We start from the raw sequence: 20,560 nt of genomic DNA on the forward strand, positions 1-20,560 counted from the left end.
GCCACCTGTACCGCAATGTTCATAGAAGCAATGGCTACAGTCACCAAACATGGAAAGAGCCAAGATGCCCCTTAACAGGTGAATGGATAAAGAAGTTATGGTCCATATGTACAATGGAGTATTATGCCTCCACCGGAAAGGATGAGTACCCAGCTTTTGTATCAACATGGATGGGACTGGGAGAAATTATGTGATTGAAATAAGTCAAGTAGAGTGAGTCAATTACCATATGGTTTCACTTACTTGTGGAGCATAAGGAATAACACGGAGGACATTGGGAGATGGAGAGGACAAGTGAGTTGGGGGAAACCAGAGGGGGAGAAGAACCATGAGAGACTGTGGACTCTGAGAAATAAACTGAGGGTTTTGGAGGGAAGAGGGTGGGGGAGGTTGGGTGAGGCTGGTGGTGGGTATTAAGAAGGGCACATATTGCATGGAGCAATGGGTGTGGTGTATAAGCAAGGAATCTTGGAACACTGAAAGAATAAAATAAAATTAAATATATATATATATATTCTTTAAAGTAGTGAATGAAAAACTTGAGAAAAATCAGAAAATCAGAGTAGATTTCCAGTAGAAATAAAGGGATTTATTAAGAGGATGATCATCATGGAGGAGAGAAAACTAAGATTCAGTATAGAGATAATAAGTATTTCTGAAGAAAACAGGAAAAAAATGGGTACAGGGTGTCTGGGTGGCTCAGTGGCATCTGTCTTCAGCTCAGGTCATGATCCCAGGGTTCTGGGATTGAGTCCCACATTGGGTTCCCTGCTCAGCGGAGAATCTGCTTATCTCTCTCCCTCTGCCCATCCCCCTAACTCCTGCTCATAAGCACAAGCACGCACTCTCTCTCAAATAAATAAATAAATAAAATCTTAAAGAAAGAAAAAAGAAAAAAATGGGTACAGGAAATAACTTTCAAAATTTAATGAAGTTTTCCTGAAAATAGAATGCCTGAAAATTTAGATTAAAAGTATCCAATATACACATACATACACACATAAAAAGAGCATAATGGTTAAGACATATCCTAACAAGCAGGTATATGGATCCATATGGATTTAAAAAAAGATTCTAAAGAGAGTTATTTTTCCATGGAATTTGCCTCTGAAGAAGGAAAAACAAAGATTATGTCCATATTTTTGATGCGATACAACATTCTTCATACTACATTAACTAACATATAAGACATATATTCTTAAATACTGGAAGTTATGAAAAGATAGCATGCACATATCCTTTCTGAAAAGAACAAATGTTTTCAACAACCTAGTCAACTGACTGTTTAATTAAAATGAAGAAATTATAATAGGGTAGTGGTGTCATAAAAAACTTGATACATTTTTAAAACTTCTATGACAATGAATAATTCTCTTCATAATATTAGTTTTGTGTTTCTTTTATCATATGTGATCAAGCCATAGTGTCTGTAGAATTTTCCCTAAGGATGTATTTGACATTAAGCTGACCCATATGAAATTACTATTTTTGTAGGTCAAAAATGATTGAATATTAGCAATTTCATGTGATCCAACATCATAGTTAGAAAAGATTTTTAGTTTCAATGATGCTAAAATAATTTTAGGTATCTTCATCTTTCTTTAATCATTTAAGTCAGATATTTAAAGAATACCTTTGCAAGTCTATTCTTATGCTACTATCTTTCTCTGAAATCCATGAATTTTTCTTAATTAGATTTCCTACCTCCTTCTTTTCAGATAAAAAAAAAAAAACACAAAAAACTTGCCAGAACAGAATAATTAGGTTAACCTTTCTTTGCTCAAAAGTTCACTTGTAAAAGTCACTGTGATTTATAATAACATTAGTGTACTCACTCAATGTTTAACAAGTAAATTTATTTTTGGTCTTACCTTCACTTTGAAATAAAGTTTAATCATTTTCACTATTCCAGCAAAAGGCTTATTTTATAGAATAAATTATTTTCATGGCTAATAATGCAATCACTTGAAAGTAAATACTCTCAATATAAACACTTTATTATTTATTGTTTTGTTTGAAAATCTCTATGAGGAGAGAAAAACCATATCTCGTTTAATCTAAACATCCTGCTGTTAACAAGACCTCCTTTCTTGCTGAGTGATTCCAGGAATATGGAAACCTAAGTATACCTTCCTTATCCTCTAATCCCAACTACAATTTACTTTTATCTACTTAGCCAAGATTCTACTAAAACTAGAAAACTCGTAGTGGCATTACCCCTATTAAATTTTCAAAGGGTTCCCTCCTCAGTAGTCTTGGAAGGAAAAAAAGAATCAGTAGAAAGCAGGGGCAGAGCTGGAGACGATAGACCCCAGGAAGAGGTTAGTCTGAGTACCTACATCTAAAGAGTGAACAGGTTGCTATCCCTGTGTTGAAAATAGTTGGGAGAGAGTGATTAGCTTTTCTGCCTTTTGGCAAGTGGGAGACTCTATCTTATTGATATTTAAAACATACGTCTCAAATTCAAGGTGGTAAAAAAGGAAACAAAACAAACAAAAAAACCTAAGAAACTAGCACTGAATTTCTCATTTGCAAAAATAAAATGTAGGAAAAAATGAATTGAGAGAAAATGAAATGAGAAAATGAGAGAGAAAAGGGGCTATTTAAAAAACAGAGAAGCCTTATTACTCAAGTACTTGAGGAAAGAGTTCACCCAAATAAAGAAACCAAAACAGAGCTCTCAATAGGGGGAAAGATAAGCAGCAGAGGAAATAGTGGTAAGATGTGAACCTTGATATACTATAGTTATTTAATGAATTAAGATGGTCTTTAAAAAAATACATAATATCAATATTAAGAAAAGTTTGCTGAATCAGAAATTAAGAAAATTGCTATTAGACATGAATGATCTGGAAAGAAAAAAAAAAGCTAGGAAGTGAAGTTCAAGAGGGAGGAACTAAATGTATTCTAAAGGTATCACGGAAAAGGAAAAAAGAAAAACTAGTGGATGGGAGGAGAGAAAGTAAAACTATTATAAAGGAATATTCTCTTGAGAGGAGAAGGAAGTTAAAGTTCCATGGTTGGGGAAAAATACATCTCAGTGATGAAAACAGTTACCTTTAAAAAATATATGTATTAGTCACTTATATCTGATTAGAAGAATAGGTGAAAGGATGGTGAATTTTTTTTTTAATGATTTTATTTATTTGGGAAAGAGTGAGAGAGAGCACAAGAGGGGGGAGGGTCAGAGGGAGAAGCAGACTCCCTGCTCAGTGGGGAGTCTGATGTGGGACTCAATCTTGAGACTCTGGGATCATGACCTGAGCAAAGGCAGAGGTTTAACTGAATGAGTCACGCAGGATGGTCATTACTTAAAGGAAAAGGAAATCGCACTAGATAACTACCAATGAACAAAGACCCTGCTCTCACGGAGTTTACTTTCTAACGAGAGGAAATAAAAACAAATACATACTTAATATGAATTAGGAGGTGCCATTCTTTTTCTTTTTTTTTTTTTTTAAGATTTTATTTATTTATTTGAGAGAGAGAGAGAGAGCACGTGCTGCGTCAGGGGGGTGACAGGGGAGAGGGAGAAGCAGACTCCCCGCTGAACATGGAGCCTGATGCAGGACTCAATACCTGGACCAGAGCCAAAAGCAGCCACTTACCTTACTGAGCCACCCACATGCACCAAGAGGTAACATTTCTATAAAGAAAAATGAATCAGTCTGATGGATAAAGAATGACTCAGTGGTCAGGGAAAGTATCTCTCAAAGCATGAAAATATCCTAATTTGGAAGCCTGCTTGGCTTATTTGGGAAATAACAAGGAGTCAAGGTAGCTAAAAAAAAGATGAGCTGGGATTCATAGGCAGAGAGTCAGGGAAATAGAGTTAATATCATGGAGGGCTTTTAAGGGCCATGGTGAGGAACAGATTTTAATCGGAGTGAGATGGGAGTCACTGGAAGTTTAAGAGAAGATGAATAGCATGACTTACCTTTACTTTACTATAATTACTTCCTTATGTTGAAAACGAAATGTAGTAGTACAAGGGGAAAAATCAGGGTGTACCTTGTACAGATCTTTTTTTAATCTGGAAAGCATCCCATCTATAGCAATTAGGTGTGCTAAATTCCATGTGTGCCCAACAATGGTATCTGTCAGAAAATATTTGCTCCCCAAAATCATTGGCTCAAATTCTTTAGAAATACAGCCTTACAGTTAGGGTAGGATAAATTTCATTTAGCCTTAAGATTGCATTTCCCCCAGTACTTTGCAACTAGGTATAGAAAGGTGACTACGCCTAGGCCATTGGGTGGTAAACCTAAGTGTTGTGCTTCTTGCTCATGAAATTTGTATGTGATGTTGATGTGGGAAACAAAGGCAAAAGGAAGGTTAAATTTCCTTACACTGATAGTCCATTGACAAGTCTTTGAAATAGGCAGAGTGACACTCTTCTAGAAACTCAGCTGCCTTGTTAATACTTTGCTAAGGGCAAAAGCCAATCTTAGCCGAACCCCCAGGATCCTATAAGTCTACGTTAACCTTTGGAAACTTCCTTTATCTACACACCCCCTACACACACAAATACATGTTGACAATCATCCCCCAAGCATATGACACACAGATATACATCTGAAGGGTCTCATGACTAAGGTTTTATTAAACTGTAATAAATGACATTTCCTAACAAGAGCTAGCCCCCTCAAAGTCTTAGAAATCTTGCTTCCAAAATTCCTTAGAGATTTATGCTATCCCTAACCCCTTCCTAATTTGAAAGTATGTAATGGGACACTCCTCATGACCCTAGGACACCTCCTTCTGCCCTTTGGGTCCAGTGCTTTAATAAAACCACCTTTTGCAACAAAGACGTCTCAAGAATTCTTTTTTGGCCATCAGCTTCAAACCCTAATGTCTTTCCTATGTCAATGTCAGAGTTGGAACTACCATGTTGGACCACAAAATGACCCTAGAAATTAACTACATGCACAGCAGAGCACAGATAAAAGAAGTCTGGATTAATGTCACCACACAAAACAGCACTAGCTCTGGACAACATACCTCTGACTCTTCATCTGAGAAAGAAATAAACTTCTCTACCTTCTTTTAATACAATTACTTTGAGCTTTTCTCACCATAATTGAATATAAAACTAACATATAATTTAGCAAAGAAATGAAAGCATCTGCCTACAACCTTAGACAAAATTTCTCCTAGTACATGTGGAGCTACTATTACAAATATTTTATGGAAACATTTTATGAGTAATCATAACAGCAAGTGTATTCATAACTACAAATAAATAAGTTGAAAAGGAGAATTTCCATTTCTTAGTAATTTTTGAGTAATTCTTGACTACCAAGATTCCAATTAAGATGTCATGGAAGGATTTATAATCTCCCACTACCAATCAGTTCTAGTTACTGCCTAACTAGATTTTCTTCTCAGGAACAATGGAACAAAGGGAAATGTATATTACTTTACTATAACTAACATATAATTGGTATCCAATAAATGTTTTAAACACCAGATCAGTGACTCAAGTTTATTTTTAAACATTCAAATAAATGGAGCCGCTTATCTTCATGGAACATAACTAAAAAGGAGTTATAAAACACTAGTTTATTCCATTTCATTTCAACTAACTGCCTAATTTTTATGACAGACATAGGTTTTAGTGAGCCAAAGATGAATTTTATGGCTGTCACAAAACTTCTGGTTTCCAAAAATTGGCATTGTATTATCCAAAATTATAAACATCCAAATATTCTCAAAGACAATCTTATAATATTCCTGAGCATAGCATTTATGTTTTCTATTATTTACAAACGTTTGGGATATATAAGCTATTATAACATCATTACCAAAAAATCATTTCAACAGATACATGTACATAATCACTCTACTGTCTTAGCTAAATGACTATTTTCATTTTTCCATTTTATATAATTTACTTTCATCCATTCTGAGTAATTTAGTCAGAATAATTTGAACACTATTTTTGAAAGGTTATAAAATATTTAGTTTTTATACCTGTATGAATTTACTTTTTTAAAATTAGAAAAATGTATAATTAGAACTATCATTTTGTTCCTAGTATAAATGTTCAGGATGCATACAAAACCCTGGAATAGTTTGTTTAAAAGCTGTCATTGCTTAGTCCAGTCAAAATGAACTCTTCTCTGGCATAACAAAAGAAACTTTAGAAAAGAAGTTGCCTTTAACCTGCCAAAGAAAACAGATCAGGACCTCTACAACTTTAATATATAAGAACACAGCAAGACTTACCCTAGATTTCAAAAACAAAAAGAAAGAAATAAAGAATATATTAACTACCAAGAAAACAAATAACTGGAATTACTTTATAGTTCTCAACATCAAATTAACAACATCAATAGCCAGAAGTGAACAGGTCAAATTCGACAAGTCGGTGTGGGGAAAAAAAGAAGAGTGATGACTCTTATTAAGTTTATTTTTATGTGCAAAGGAAATAGAAAATAATTTTAAACTATTCAGTGATTCAACAACATAATCATATACACTCATAGAAGAATTTATTTGAAGACACAATTTTGCCAAATGAAAGATGAGTTAATTAACTCACAAATGGGAAAGCCATTTCAAGAAAACTGTGAGATTTAATTCTCTAAAAACAGAGAGCTGATGTAAAAGACGACCGAAAAATTGTTAAATTTAGGCATTTAATTCATTTTGATACAATTATGAGATTATTAATTTCTCTTTATGATAGTTTATTTATAGCATTGGTTTTGTACCTTGCAATTTTATTGAATTTGTTTATTAGTTCTAATAACTTTTGGTGGATTCTTTAATTTTTTTATTTATAATATCATGTCATCCACAAATAGTGACAGTTTACTCCTTCCTTTCCAGTTTGGATGTCTTTTACTTCTTTTTCTCACCTTAATGATTTAGCTAGGACATCCAATACCATGTTGAATAAAAATAGTCAGAGCAGGCATCCTTGTTCTCTTCCAAATCTTAGAGAAAAAGCTTTCCGCCTTGCATTGTTGAATATGATGTTAACTGTGGGCTTACTGTACATGTCCTGTTATGTTTATGCACATTCCCTCCATATCTGCTGCATTGAGAGTTTTTCATAAATGGATATTGAATTTTGTCAAATGTTTTTTATGCATCTATTGCAATGACCATATAATTTTTATCCTTCATTTTGTTAACACAGTGTATCACATTGACTGATTTGTAGATGTTGAATCTTCCTTGCATCTCTGGGATAAATCCCACTTAATTGTGGTGTATGATTTTGTTAATGTATTATTGAATTAAGTTTGCTAATATTTTGTTGAGGATTATTGCATCTATATTCATCAGAAATATTGGCCTGTGATTTTCTTTTCTTATGGAGCCCTTGTCTGGTTTTGGTGTCAAGGTATTACTGGTCTCATAAAATGAGCTTGGAAGAGTTCTCTTTTCTATTTTTGGAAAGAGTTTGAGAAATATTGGTCTTATTTTTTTGAATGTTTGGTAAAATTGACGAGTGAAGCCACGGAGTACTGGATTTTTGTTTGTTGGAAAGTTTTAAATAACTGATTTAACATACTTACTAGTAATTAGTATGTCCAGATTTTCCATTTCATCCTTATTTAATCTTGGTAGGTTGTATTATGTATTCAAAGATTGCTTCTCATTTTTATACACAATTGTCAACATTATGTTTTCATATAGTTTAAAAATAATTAATGTGAAAATATACTGATTCTCAACTGATTTAAATGTGTGGTCAGGTATCAGAAATTAGATAAAATACACTAATTTCTTCATCTTTGGTCCCAAGATTCAAAATCTTGGCTAGACCATCTGATTGCTCATTCAGGTCCCATGGTCTCTGTGCTTCTTTTTCTTTTTTTCAGTCTTAGTGAAATAGTTGACATATCACATTGTATAAATATTTTTTAAGATTTTATTTATTTATTTGACAGACAGAGATCACAAGTAGGCAGAGAGGCAGGAAGAGAGAGAGGAGGAAGCAGGCTCTCCATGGAGCAGAGAGCCTGATGCAGGGCTTGATCCCAGGACCCTGGATCATGACCTGAGCGCCGAAGGCAGAGGCTTTAACCCACTGAGCTACACAGGCACCCCTACATTGTATAAAATTTAAGGTATGTAAAACATGATGATTTGATACACATATATATTGCAAAATGATTACCACAATAAGGTTAGTTAGTACATCCATCAACTCACATAATCACGTAATTAACATTTGTGTGTGTTGTGAGAACATTTAAGATTTACTCTCAGTAACTTTAAAGTATATAATACAGTATTGTTAACAACATTGTATAGTTTCTAATCTCGTATAACCAGTTGCAACCACTCCTATCCCTAATTCAGTAGTTCAACATGCAGCAGTTAGATTAAAATTTGGAAAATCTAAATGAAATAATATAAAACTTTAGATTAAAATCATCTAAGAACATCTAGTTTCGCAGAGAGTAAAATCCAAACTCATTACTAGAAGCTATGAATCTCTATCATCTTGCACCCACTAATCTCACCAACCTCAACTCACATTGCTCTTTTGTTTAATGAACTCCAGCTGCATTTTTTAGACTGCATTTTCTACCTCAGGACTCTTCATTTAAAAGATCTGTTGGCTTACAAACCAATAAATTGGACAACTTAGAAGAAATGTATAAATTCCTAGAAACATAACCTACCAAAACTAAAGCAGGGAGAAATAGTAAATTTGAACAGACCAATTACCAGTAATGAAATTGAACAGGTAATCAAAAAACTCCCAGCAAACGAAAGTTCAGGACCAGATGGCTTCACAGATGAATTCTACTAAACATTTAAAGAACAATTAATACCTATTCTTTCCAAATTATTCCAAAAAATAAAAGAGGAAGAAAAACTTTCAAATTTACCCCATGAGGCCAGTATCACCCTGATACCAAAACTAGAAAAAGGCACCACAAAAAAAAAAAAAAAAAAAAAAAAAAAAAACTACAGGCCAATATCTCTCAAAAATATAGATGCAAAAATCCTCAACAAGATATTAACCAATCAAATCCAACAATACATTAAAAGAATCATACACTATGATTAAACGGGATTTATCTTGGGATGCAAGAGTGGTTCAACATCTGCAAATCAATCAACATGATACATCACATCAATAAGAGAAAGGTTAAAAAAATGATCTTTCAATAAACACAGAAAAAGCATTTGACAAAGTACAACATCTATTCATGATAGGGGGGGAAAAAACCCCAAACCCTCTCCGAAGTAGGTCTAGAGAGAATATATCTCAATATAATAAAAGTTTTATATGAAAAATCCATAGCCAACATGATATGGAGTGGTGAAAAATTGAGAGATTTTTCATTAGAGTCAGGAATAAGATGAGGATGTCTACTCTTACTACTTTTATTCAACATAGTACTGGAAGTTCTAGCCACAGCAATCAGACAACAGAAAGAAATAAAAGGCATCCAGATTAGAAGAGAAGAAGTAAAACTCTCACTGTTTGCAGATGACATGACACTATATATAGAAACCCTGAAGCCTCCACTAAAAAACTACTAGAAATGATAATGATTTAAGTAAAGTTGCACCGTACAAAATCAATGTACAGAAATCTACTGCATATCTATACACTAATAATGAAGCAGCAGAAAGAGAAATTAACAATCCCATTTACAATTGCACCAAAAACAATAAAGTATCTAGGAATAAATCTAATAAATCTAAGAGGTGAAAGACCTGTACTCTGAAAACTGTTAAATACTGAGGAAAGAAATTTAAGATGACACAAAGAAATGGAAAGAAATCTCATTCTCATGTGTTGGAAGAACAAATATTGTTAAAATGTCTACACTACCCAAAGCAATGTACAGATTTAATGCAATCCCTATCAAAACCCTAACATCATTTTTCTCAAAGAACTGGAAAAACAATCCTAAAATCCTAAAATCCTTTTGTATGGAACCACAAAAGATCTTGAATAGCCAAAGCAATCTTGAAAAGGAAACTAAACTGGAGGTATCACAATCCCAGACTTTAAGTTATATTACAAAGCAGTAGCAATTAAAACAGTATGGTACTAGAATTAAAAATAGACACACAGATCAATGGAGTAGAACAGAAAACTCAGAAACAAACCTACAATTATATGGTCAATTCATCTTACAAAGGAAGAATGAATACACAACAGGAAAAAGATAGTCTCTTCAATAAACAGCATTTGGAAAATTGGACACCAATGTGCAAAAGAATGAAACTGGAACTCTGCCTTTCACGATACACAAAAACAAACTCAAAATGGGTTAAGGATCTAAATTTGAGACCTGAAACCATAAAAATCCCAAAAAGAGCATAGGCAGTAATTTCTGACATCAGCCACAGCAACATTTTTTTTTAGATGTGCCTTTAGATGTGCAAGGGAAATAAAAGCAAACATAAACTATTGGGTCTATATCAAAAGGAAAAGTTTCTGTACAGCAAAGGAAACAATCAGCAAAACTTAAAGGCAACCTATAGAATAGGAGAAAATATTTGCAAATGACATATCCAGTAAAGGGTTAGTATCCAAAATATATAAACTGATACAACTCAACACCCCCCCCCCAATTGTATAATTTAAAATGGGCAGATGACATGAACAGACATTTCTCTAAAAGAAGACATAAAATGGCAAAGTGGCACATGAACAGATGTTCAACATCACTCATCATTAGGGAAATGCAAACTAAAACTATAACCAGGTATCACTTTACACCTTTCAGAATGGCTAAAATCAACAACACAAGAAACAAGAAGTGGTGAGGATGTGAAGAAAAAGGAATGCTCTTGCATTGTTGGTGGGAATGCAAACTGGTGTGGCCATTGTGGAAAATAGTATGGAGATTCCTCAAAAAATTACAAAGAGAACTATCCTACAATCCAGCAATTGCTCTACTGGGTATTTATCCTCTAAAAACACGAAAAGTATTTATTCCCTAAAAATACAAAAATCCCCTAAAAATAACAAAAAAAAATTTTTTTTTTCATGAGTTGACAATGACATTTTATTTCTTCTGTCGACATCGTGTTCTGCAGCTTCCGTGGCCCTTTTTACCCGGATGCCGAAGAGCCGGGCGTTGGCACGGGCCGTGCGAAGACTGGCGAACGCCTTGAAGTTCTTCTCCTCCTCCGTGGTGACTCTGGCTTTCTCCTTCTTGTAGACATTCCGGATGGGCATGACGGGGCCTGTCAGCTGCGTAGCCAGTTTGAGTTCTTCAGCCGAGCTGTCGCCCTTCCGCGGCGCGGCCGGCCTGCGCGGGAACAGCGGCAGCTTGGAGCGCTACTCCTTGGCCTGCAGCGACTCCGTGGACTTGTTCCGCCGCCGCGGGTCCCTGAGATGCCGATGGTGCGCGCCACCCTCCTGTGGATGCCCGCCGCCCGCAGCTCCTCCAGGCTCAAGCCTCTGCCGGCGCGCACTCTGCTGTGGTACCGCACTGGGGGGCAGCGCACGATGGGCCGGATGGGCCCGGACGCGGGGCGCGGGGCGATGCGGCGGGCCTTGGCTTGGCGAGCCTTGCAGCTGCGGATCTTCCGCGCCGGCTGGGTTGAACCACGTGGCCACGCGCCGCTGCCAGTCCTTGCGCAAGTGCGGCTTCAGCCTGACGCCGTTCTGGCTGGGAGCCGTGGCTGCTGTCTACGGGCCTCCTCCGAGGGAGAACAGCCGGCGAATTCTCTCCGATGTTTATTACATTATTCCCAGTAGCTAAACTATGACTGGTATCCATTGATAGATGACGGGATAAAGAAGAAGTAGTGTGTATATTGTACATACTGAATAATACTAGGATATTATTCAGCCACAATAAAGAATGAAATCTTGACATTTGAAACAATATAGGTAGATGGGTAGTGTTAGAGAGTATAATGCTAAGCTAAGTAAGTCAGAGAAAGACATACACCATATGTTCTCACTCAAAGGTGGAATTTATTTTATTTTATTTTATTTAAGATTTTTATTTATTTATTTGACAGAGAACACAAGTAGGCAGAGAGGCAGGCAGAGAGAGAAAGAGAAGCAGGCTCTGCACTGAGCAGAGAGCCCAATGCGGGGCTCGATCCCAGGACCCTGGGATCACGACCTGGGCTAAAGGTAGAGGTTTTCACCCGCTGAGCCACCCAGGAGTCCCCATAGGTGGAATTTAAGAGACAAAACAAATGAGAAAAATTTTTAAAAAGTGAGAGAGAGACCAATCAAGAAACATACTCTTAACTATAAAGAGCAAACTGATGGTTACCAGAGGGGAGGTTGGAAAGGGTGTGTGTGGCATAAGGGATGGAGATTAAAGGGTACACTTAACATGAAGAAAAAAAAAATGTGTTGGCTTTGATGTCTCTTCCATAGGCTTTGTTTAGTTGACCTCTTCTCATCCTTCAGTTCTCAGCAAGAATCTCACCTGTTCAGAGAGGCTTTACCCAACCACAAAATCTAAAATATTTTCTCACTGTTTCATTCTATGAAAGTGCCTTGTCTACCTTAATCATAGCATTAATGTTTGTAATATTTCAGGGTTTTTTTTTCATACAATTAACATTTCTTATGTTTTATTACTATTTAGTTTAGGCTTCTAGTTTAAATTATAAATGCTCATATATATATGGAAGTCACATATTTGGTTTTAAGATATCAGATATATCACTTCCTTCAAAATGGAGAATGATTTACAGAGAAATAATATACAAGACATATAGATGTATAAATAATAAATGCTGCTCAAGGTGATGGATGCTATATTAAAGGTGAATGAATACGGAAATACTGAAAAGCTTTCATTTGAGTACCTTACCGGTTTGGACATTTAGAGTGCTTTAGCAGTAGTATCATTTTTACCTTCATGTCCCCTGACTCATCTCACTGAAAGCTTTTACTTTGGAATCATATTTTGGATAATAAGCCATCAGACAATATTTTTAAACATTGCTTTTATCTTCAATGCAAAAATCTAACTGATCATCATATCTCTAAATGTATATACTACATTCAAAATTGAAGACATATAATCATAAATTATATCTTAATTGTAAAAAACAGAAGTCTTGTTGACATCTGAGTAACTAAAATATATATTAATATTTCTTCCAAATAAAAATGTCTCAGAAATAATCTTGATAATCTTATTTTTCATGTTTGTTTTTGAAAATGAATAGATTCAGAACTAATCTTTAGTAATACAATATATGAATGAATAAAACTGTAATAATAAATATTAGTAATATTTACCATTGGTGAGATTAAGGTTATGTTAATGTTTTTATCATGCCTTGTATATTTTCTAAAGTTTTTAGAATAGGCTTTAGTTATCTGTGTCATAAGTTTTTTTTTTTTGTGTGTGTGTGTGTGTGTGTCATAAGTTTTTAATGATATAATCAATCATTCAAAAAATATTTGTTAAACAACTGTATATGCTTGAGTCTTTTCTAGGCTCCTGGATATATCAATGAGTAAAGCAGAGAAGATCTTTTGGCCTTGTGGAGTTTTTATTTTGGAAAGATAAGAGAGAGACAATGAGAAACATACATAATAAGTAACTACATTATATAATATTTTTGAAAGTTAAAAGTGCTATGAAATAAGAGGAAAAATCAAAGTAACATATGGTGGATCAGAAGTACCTGGAGAAGGAGGTTGTTGCAATTTAATAGAATTGTCAAGAGAGGCCCAGATAAAAAGTTTCATTTGAGTAAAACCTTGTAAGGGACAGAAAACCACTTTTCCTTCCAGAGGAAAACAGAGCAACATATACATCTTAGGCAGAGGTAACAAATACAATAGTGGCCCTAAGATCTTGCCACATTTGGGGAAGAACAAGGAGGCTAAAATGACCTACAAGGGAAGAATGGCAAAAAGAAGTGAGAGAGTCCCAGGTACTCCAAATAATTTTTTGTTTCTCCCCATTGCAATATATACGGGCATATAGGTATCTGAGACTTATCTCTATCTATCTATAAACCTATTAATCCCCTTAAAGGATTTTCTTTTATCCTGGCTGTGTCCTCATGCTGCCATGCCTTAAGTTGTTCCTCTGATGCTAAGTAAAAAGGCTTTTACATCAAAGAGATGCATTCAAGTCCTGGCTTTACCACTAAGGGAGTCTGTCCTTGCACAAGTATTTGCTCTCCCTAAGTTTCTACTTGTTTATACAAAAGATTCAGAAAATCATACTATCGGCTTCCTGACTTTGTTCTGAGAATTAAACCTGATGCTACTTAGCACAAAGAAAACACACAACGTTTAGCTCATAGTGAGCATCTACATTTTAGCTATTTTATATTACTATTACTGTTACTATAATTATTGTTACATAACTGTTTCATTATTTCCTCTATGTTATCTCCCATTGTTCTCAAATAGAGGCTATCTGCTACAGATAAACTGGAAGGGATGCCGTTTTACACTGTTTATACCTCTTCGGACTTTATCTAAATTCTCATTATCCTTATGCCTTCCCAAGTCCACAGAGTCCATTTATGTGAATTTCCTATATACTTTTTATCACCTTGAAAATCCTATAGAACTTGATATCTAACCACTAATTTGGGGCTGGCCAATTGCTAACACCTATTGTTGGGTTTATTTAATAGCTTATAGCCTGCTTTCCCAACTGCCTTTAAGCTCCTTAAAGACAGGGAAACTACTTCTAAATAGTTATTATAAAAATGTCTTATACATGGCAGGCATTCCATCAATTTCGTTGATTTAGTATTTAGAGGAAAAGGTAATACATCCCGTTTATTACAAAACTGGATAGTGTTTGCAGTTATGTCTGGGGTCACTTTGTTAATAAAACAACTACTGGCAGGATGTTAAAATTATGGTTATGCTTCTAACATACACTGCAAAATGAAGTACCACAATTTTGTGTATTACTTCTTCATCTGGCCTGGAGAGAGAGGTGGTAGTAAAGCTGTTGGGGGTGATATAAAACTTTTAAAGACCTGCTGGAAAACCACAGAAAACAAAGTAGGAACCAGGACTAGAATGGCAGGAACATAGGTCTAGTTGCCAGAACTATTGTAAAGTAATAAAAGTCATTCCACCAACCTCATTTAGATCACTAACACCTGCCCCAGCTGCCTAGGAAGCTCTAAGTTCACTGTTGGCATACCCGAAACCCAGCTGCTGCTATGATTACATTATTTACCTCTGTTTGCTTCACTACAGTGTTGCCAATCCACGTCAACTCCCAAAGTAATCCCTATAATTATAGTCTAAATTAAAAGATTGACTAAAAAAGGTCATGCATTTCCCTTATACACACAGTTACAATTCATGTGGACATGAAAAGTGAGAACAAAAATCCTGTTTCCAGGACTGGTTTAGCCTGATCTTAGATTTAGAATGGAAAGTAAAGGAATTCAATCTTGATAAAAGTAGTTTTGGGACTATAACATAGTATTAGAATATTCTCAGGAGTTCTTAATTATGAAGTGGCTTATTAAACATCTTCAGTATAAAAGATTCCTTTTAAAGTTTCTTTTTAAATTTAATTGTGTGTGTGTGTGTGTGTGTGTGTGTGTGTTCCAAAATTTATTGTTTATGCACCACCCCCAGTGTTCCATGCAATACATACCTTGCTTAATACCCACCACCAGGCTCACCTGACCTCTCCACCCCCCTTCCCTTCAAAACCCTCAGTTTGTTTCTCAAGAGTCCACAGTCTTTCATGATTTGTCTCCCCCTCCGATTTCCCCCAACTCACTTGTCCTCTACATCTTCTAGTGTCGTCTGTGTTATTCCTTATGCTCCACAAGTATGTGAAACCATATGAAAACTGACTCTCTCTGCTTGACTTATTTCATTCAGCATAATCTCTTCCAGTCCCGTCCATGTTGATACAAAAGTTGGGTATTCATCCTTTCCAGTGGAGGCATAATATACTCCATTGTATATATGGACCATGTCTTCTTTATCCATTCATCTGTTGATGGGCATCTTGGCTCTTTCCACAGTTTGGTGACAGTGGCAATTGCTGCTGTGAACACTGAGGTACAGATGGCCCCTCTATTCACTACATCTGTATCTTTGGGGTAAATACCCAGTAGTGCAATTGTAGGGTCATAGGGTAGCTTTATTTTTTATTTCTTAAGGAATCTCCACACTGTTTTCCAAAGTGGCTGCACCAACTTGCAATCCCACCAAAAGTGTAAGAGAGTTCCCCTTTCTCCACATCCTCTCCAACACTTGTTTACTGTCATGTTGATTTTAGCCATTCTAACTGGTATAAAGTGGTATCTCGATGTGGTTTTGACTTGAATCTCCCTGATGGCTGATGATAATGAACATTTTCTTCATGTGTCTGTTAGCTATTTTTGTGTCTTCTTTGGAGAAGTGTCTGTTCATGTCTTCTGCCCATTTTTTAACGTGATTATCTGCCTTGTGTGTGTTGAGTTTGAGGAGTTCTTTATAGATCTTAGATATCAGCCCTTTATATGTAGTGTTATTTGTGAATATCTTCTCCCATTCTGTGGGTTGCCTCTTTGTTTTGTTGACTGTTTCCTTTGCTGTGCAGAAACTTTTGATCCTGATGAAGTCCTAAAAGTTCATTTTCGCTTTTATTTCCTTTGCCTTTGGGGACAGGTCTTGAAAGAAGTTGCTGTGGCCGATGTCGAGAGGTTACTGCCCATGTTTTCCTCTACGATTTTGATAGATTCCTGCCTCACATTGAGGTCTTTTATCCATTTCAAGTTTATCTTTGTGTATGGTGTAAGAGAATGGTCGAGTTTCATTCTTCTACATGTAGCTGTCCAATTTTCCTAGCACCATTTATTGAAGAAACCATCTTTTCTCCACTGTACATTTTTTCCTGCTTTGTCAAAGATTATTTAACCATAGAGTTGAGGATTCATGTCTGGGCTCTCTACTCTGTTCCACTGGTCTATGTGTCTGTTTTTGTGCCAGTACCATGCTGTCTTGGTGATCACAGCTTTGTAGTAAAGCTTAAAATCAGGCAACGTGATGCCCCCAGTTTTTTTCTTTTTCAGTATTTCCTTAGCAATGTGGGGTCTTTTCTGGTTCCATACAAATTTTAGGATTGTTTGTTCCTGCACTTTGAAAAATGCCTGTGGAATTTTGATCAGGATGGCATTGAAAGCATAGATGGCTCTAGGCAGTATAGATATTTTAACAATGTATTCATCTGATCCATGAGCATGCAATGCTCTTCCATCTTTTTGTGTCTTCTTCAATTTCTTTCATGAGTGTTTTGTAGTTCTTCAATTACAGATCCTTTACCTCTTTGGTTAGGTTTATTCCCAGGTATCTTATGGTTCTTAGTGCTATAGTAAATGGAATCGATTCTCTAATTTTCCTTTTTATTTTTTCATTGTTAGTGTATAAGAAAGCACCTAATTTCTGTACATTGATTTTGTATCCTGCCACATTACTGAATTGCTGTATGAGTTCCAGTAGTTTGGGGGGTGGAGTCTTTTGGGTTTTCCATATAAAGTGTGATGTCATCTGCAAAGAGAGAGAGTTTGACTTCTTCTTTGCCAATTTGAATACCTTTTATTCCATTTTGCTGTTGTTAGAACTTCTAGTACTATGTTGAAGAAGAGTGGCAGATTTGGCATCCTTGTCATGTTCCTGATCTCAAAGGGAAGGCTGGCAGCTTTTCCCCATTGAGGATGATATTCACTGTGGGTTTTTCATAGATAGATTTTATGAAGTTGAGGAATGTTCCTTCTATCCCTATACTTTGAAGGGTTTTAATCAGGAATGGATGCTGTACCTTGTCAAATGCTTTTTCTGTATCAGCTGAGAGAACCATGTGTTTCTTCCCTCTTCTCTTACTGATTTGTTCTATCAAACTGATTGATTTGCAAATGTCAAACCAACCTTGCATCTCATGGATAAATCCCACCTGGTCATGGTGGATAATCTTTTTAATGTACTGTTGGATCCTATTAGCTAGGATCTTATTGAGAATCTTGGCATCCATATTCATCAAGGATACTGGTCTGAAATTCTTTTTGGTGGGATCTTTGCCTGGTTTGGGGATCAGGGTAATGCTGGCTTCATAGAAAGAGTCTGGAAATTTTTCTTCTGTTTCTATTTTCTGAAGCACCTTCAGGAGGATAGGTATTATTTCTTCTTTGAATGTTTGACAGAATTCTCCAGGGAATCCATCAGGTCCTGGGCTCTTGTTTTTTGGGAGGTTTTTGGTCACTGCTTCAATCTCGTTACTAGATAGTAGTTTATTCAGGTTGTCAATCTCGTTACTAGATAGTGGTTTATTCAGGTTGTCAATTTCTTCCTGATTCAGTTTTGGAAGTTTATAGATTTCTAGGAATGCATCCATTTCATCTAGGTTGCTTAACTTATTGGCATATAACTGTTGATAATAATTTCTGATGATTGTTGCTATTTCCTTGGTGTTAGTTGTGATCTCTCCCTTTTCATTCATAATTTTATTAATTTGGATCATCTCTCCTTTTTTTTTTTTTAATTTGGCCAGTGGTTTATCAATCTTATTGATTCTTCCAAAAAAACAGCTTCTAATTTCATTGATGTGTTTTATTGTATCTCTAGTTTCTATCTCATTGATCTCTGCTCTAATCTTGATTATTTCCCTTCTTGTGTGTGGAGTTTGATTAATTTGTTGTTGATTCTCCAGTTCTTTAACGTGTAGAGATAGCTGGTGTGTTGTGGATTTTTCAATCTTTTTGAGGGAGGTTTAGATGGCTATTTCCCCATTAGGACGGCCTTTGTTGTATCCCACAGGTTTTGCACCATTCTCATTGGTTTCCATGGATTGTTTTAAGTTCTCCTTTGATTCCCTGGTTAATCCAAATATTCTTAAGCAGAGTGGTCTTTAGCTTCTAAGTGTTTGTATTCCTCCCATACTTTTTCTTGTGGTTGAGTTCCAGTTTCAAAGCACTGTGGTCTGAGAATATGCAGGGAATAATCTCAATCTTTTGGTATTGGTTGAGCCCTGATTTGTGACCAAGTATGTGGTCTATTCTGGAGAAAGTTCCATGTGTGCTTAAGGAGAATGAGTATTCTGTTGTTTTAGGGTGGAATGTTTTGTATGTATCTCTGAGGTCCATCTGGTCCAATATGTCATTCAATGCTCTTGTTTCTTTACTGATTTTCTGCTTGGATGATCTGTCTATTACTGAGAGTGGCGTGTTGAGATTCCCTACTATTAATGTATTCATGCCAATATGACTCTTTATCTTGATTAATAGTTGTCTTATGTAGTTGGTTGCTTCCGTATTGGGGGCACAAATATTTACAATTGTTAGATTTTTCTTGGTGGATAGACCCTTTAAGAATGATGTAGTGTCCTTCTGTATCTCTGACTACAGTCTTTAGTTTAAAATCGAATTTTTCTGATATGAGAATCACTACCCCAGCCTTCTTTTTGAGGCCCATTGGCATGAAAATGCTTCTCCATCCCTTCACTCTCAGTCTGGATGTATCTTTAGGTTCTAAATGGCTCTGTTGTAGACAGTATATGGACGGCATATGGATGACACAGCAACCCTGTGTCATTTTATGGGAGCATTTAGGCCATTCACGTAGAGAATGATTATTAAAAGATACAGTTTTTATTGATAGACAGACATGTTGCCTGTGAAGTCCTTGTTTCTATAGTTTGTCTCTTTAAATTTCTGTTCTATGTCACTCTTGGGTTCTTTCTTCTTTTATAGAGCACCCCTTAATACTTCTTGTACTGCCAGCTTAGTGGTCACATACTCTTTTATATCCTTCTGGTCTCGGAAGATCTTTATCTCTCCATCCATTTTGAATGTCAACCTTGCTGGATAAAGTGTTCTTGGTTGCATGTTCTTCTGATTTAGTTCTCTGAATATGTCTTGCCAGCCCTTTCTGGCTTACCAGGTTTCTGTGGACACATCTGATGTTATTCTGATAGACCTTCCTCTGTATGTAAGGAATCTCTTCCCCCTAGCTTCCCTCAAGAGCTCTTGTCTAAAATTATGATTCATCAGTCTCACAATCAAGTGTCTTGAGGTCTTTCTAGATTCCTTGATCTTGGGGTGTAATCTTTCTGCCTCTAAGACACAAATGCTTGTTCCATTCACCAGACTGGGAAAATTTTCATGGAGAATTTGCTCAACTATATCTTCTAGTCTTCTTTCTTTCTCCTCCCCCTCAGTAATCCCAATAATTCTGACATTGGAATGTTTCATGGTGTCATTTATTTCCCTAATTCTGCTTTGATGGTTTCTAAGCTGTTTTTTCCATGCCTCCTCCTGACCCTTTTTCTCTATCAATTTGTCATCTCAATCACTAATTCTATCTTCTGCCTTGGTTACCCTAGCTGTTAGAGTATTTAGATTAGATTGGATCTCATTGATAGCATTTTTAACTTCTTCCTGGGCAGCTCTCACTTCTGCCCTTAGAGATTCCATGTTGTCACTAATGGTTTTCTCTAACCTAGACATGGCCTGGATTATTGTTACCCTGAATTCCCTTTCCAACATACTGTTTATGTCCATATCCAGTTCGGAGAAAGCACAGTCTCTGAATTTTTCCTCTGTTGGGTGTTCCTCCTCCTAGTCATTTTTGTGAGAGTTGGTTGAGGGTATGTGTAGCTGAATATATGAA

General features: G+C 36.0%; 1 long non-coding RNA gene and 1 pseudogene across 19 annotated transcripts in view; one reads left to right on the forward strand and one right to left on the reverse strand.

The window, feature by feature from the left end:
* The window catches only part of LOC309866446, a 297,614-nt gene that overhangs the window by 205,185 nt on the left and 71,869 nt on the right, over positions 1-20,560 (forward strand). The window contains exon 1 of one of the 18 annotated variants that reach the window (XR_014312688.1): positions 13,337-13,514. The exons of the other annotated variants lie outside the window; for them this stretch is intronic. This is a non-coding gene — a long non-coding RNA (uncharacterized lncRNA). Of the gene's footprint in view, positions 1-13,336; positions 13,515-20,560 lie in introns of those variants that run through there. 18 annotated transcript variants of the gene reach the window in all.
* Positions 10,922-12,826, reverse strand: LOC309866592 (large ribosomal subunit protein eL13 pseudogene; annotated as a pseudogene). Its single transcript has 2 exons — positions 12,821-12,826; positions 10,922-11,626 (listed from the first exon to the last, which is right to left on the reverse strand). The product of its transcript is annotated as a large ribosomal subunit protein eL13 pseudogene (transcript).

The sequence above is a fragment of the Mustela nivalis genome, assembly GCF_964662115.1.
Source record: "Mustela nivalis genome assembly, chromosome: 6".
In the NCBI taxonomy this organism is placed as follows: Eukaryota; Metazoa; Chordata; class Mammalia; order Carnivora; family Mustelidae; genus Mustela; species Mustela nivalis.